Raw genomic sequence first — 2,563 nt, forward strand, 5'->3', positions numbered from 1 at the left:
AGTTTTTGCCTGAGATCATGCACTGCCAGGTACAAAAATACATTCATTCAAGTTTAAACAATAAGGCATGTGTTAGTTATCTATTGCTGTGTAACAAATTACCTCCCAAACTTAAGCGTGTGAAACAATAACATTATCTCACAGTTTCTGAGGGCCAGGAATCTGGGAGCAGCTTAGGTTGTTCTGGCTTAGAATGTCTCTTGAGGTTGTAGTCCAGATGTTGATCAGGGCCGTTGTCATGGGAAGACTTGGCTGGGAAAGAAGATCTGCTTCTGAGATGCTCCTTATGTGGCTATTAGCAGGAGGCCTCAGCTCCTTATAACATGGGCTCCGTCTCACAATGTGCTACATGGCTACCACCAGAGTGATCTAGAGGACACGGAGAAATCACCATGTATTTTGCGAACAAGCCTCAGAGGTGGAGGGGAGTATGGGTGTGGCCAAGAGGGGTGAGGACCATCGAGGGCCATTTTGGAGGCTGGCAGCCGCAGGCCAGATTCCACTTTATGAACACCTGAGGGCAAGAAACCAGTGGAAGCACAAATGGGAAAGTAGGAAGTTGTGATTGCTTTCATCCCTGCTTCTTTCTAGTTCCTTTCCTTCTACAAGTGTTCATGGCCTAATATGTTCCCCTTGGACTCCAACCCCACATTCTTTTCAGTTAAGCATTAACAACAACAGTAATAACCACAATGTATACCTCGTTAATATATCTTACAGATACCATTATTGCAATGGCTAAGATTTCCTGAGCAGTTATAGTCTATGCTCAAGGTAAGTGCATTGCATAAGATTACATTTAATTTCCAAGTCATGTGCCTATTTTATAAATTAAGAGGCTGAGAACAGTGATACTGAAAGTCATGTGGCTAGAATTTCTGTATCATTCATTTCACATTCTTTAAGCAGAATCTCTGGTCACTGCCAGTTAAGTTTTCATATGTGGACAGAAAAAGGGATGTTACAGTACAGAGGGTGTTCCTTTTGAGCTTGTGGGAACCACATACCAAACTAGATGAAAAAATTAAGCATGAAAGGCAAATTGATTTGCATATCTGCTAGAGCAAGCAGTCACTTTGTTAAGCATAAGACTTTGCCTTAATTGCCACTATTAGTAAATAGAAATCTATTTGTGCAATGTGCAGACAGCAGCTGAAAGCATTCAAAGTACTAGGAAAGATTTTTTTTTTCTCAGAACATCCACAGTTTAAATGTACGCTACTATTTTTTAATATTAAATTTTGCCATCTTGTGGCTTGCCTGACAGCTACTGAAAAAGCAGGGGGTTTTGAAAGGTGACACAAATGAAAATCCCATAGGAAGGGGTGGATGTGTATTTCAAATATACATTCAGCTCCCTTTGCTGATAAACGAGAGGATGAGGGGCCAGAATTTCTCCATCGAAAGTAGAGGAATCACTTTATTACCAAGTGCTACATCCCACTTTATTGTATTTTTGTCTCATTCCATCTTTTTATATTTTTATTCTGTTTCTGGTGAATTCTTATTCGGGTGAATAGAGGAATGTGGATAAGTAGGCTCCAACTCCAAGACAGGGGAGTGTTCATTCATTCATTCAACAAACACCTGTTGAGCTTTGGCAGTTGAGGTGCCATACTGAGTGGTGCTGTATTCAGAATTCATTCATCACCCTCTGATTGTATTTACTGAATGCTTTTTAGCTTCCTGACGCCCTGATAGTTTCTGTGAAGGTTAAAAAAGAAATAAGGGAATAAGTGAGATGAGCTTCTTGTTCTGAAAAGATCTTGAAATAGCATTGGGGAGACAAAATTAACATGAAACAGTCAAGAAACAAAACAAGAAAGTCTTTTTTTTCCCCGAAATCATGAGACTTGATTTCTGTGGATTCTTCTGGGTTCCACATGTTCTGAGAAATTCCTCTGGTAACAAATTACAGGAATGGTCCCTGAAAGTATAGTCTTAAGACAGTCACTAAGTGGGAATTTTTGTGGTACAATCTCTGGGGGCACCTGGAGTTTATAGAAGGGGCTGAAGAGTGGAAGGGAGCAGTTGGGGAGGCTTCTCGGGGGAGGTGTCACAGAGGCAGGTGCACTCGAAGGGGGCTGCTAAGAGCCCTGAGAGTGGGCATAGGAGTCCGATGGTCAGGAAGAAGTGGTGCTCTGAGAAAGTCCCAGCACTCTGATTTGGTGCCACCCTCGGTCAGACAGTTTTCAGAGTTACGTCTCACCCTCCCAGTCCCCTGAGAAGGTCCAGAGGGAAATTGGATGCTGTGACAAACATTCGGGTTCGGACGAGGCCAGGTTAGAATCTCATGGGCCCTGAACCTGCAGCCCCTGCTGCCTCTTGGATTCTAAAGATGAGAATTTGGCCCAGAGGAGGGACCCGATGGCCGGAGCCTTTGGTTCCTCTCTGGTTCCAAACTGAACAGCTGGGGCCACTGTGGGGAGAGCTCAGAGGAGAGAGGCAAGGGGATTATGACACGAGTGCGTGGCCTGAAGGGACAGGTACTACTCAAACTAAAGAATAATGAAGGGTGAAAGAAGAATGATGCTTAAGTACATCAAAGGTCTTACACAGCGAG

At 43.3% G+C, this 2,563-nt stretch overlaps 1 pseudogene; it reads right to left on the reverse strand.

Moving 5' to 3' along the window:
- Nucleotides 1-1,835: 1,835 nt before the first annotated feature.
- Nucleotides 1,836-1,943, reverse strand: LOC123614019 (small nucleolar RNA U3; annotated as a pseudogene).
- Between the last annotated feature and the right edge of the window lie 620 nt (nt 1,944-2,563).

This window comes from Camelus bactrianus, chromosome 23 (genome assembly GCF_048773025.1).
Source record: "Camelus bactrianus isolate YW-2024 breed Bactrian camel chromosome 23, ASM4877302v1, whole genome shotgun sequence".
Classification (NCBI taxonomy): domain Eukaryota; kingdom Metazoa; phylum Chordata; class Mammalia; order Artiodactyla; family Camelidae; genus Camelus; species Camelus bactrianus.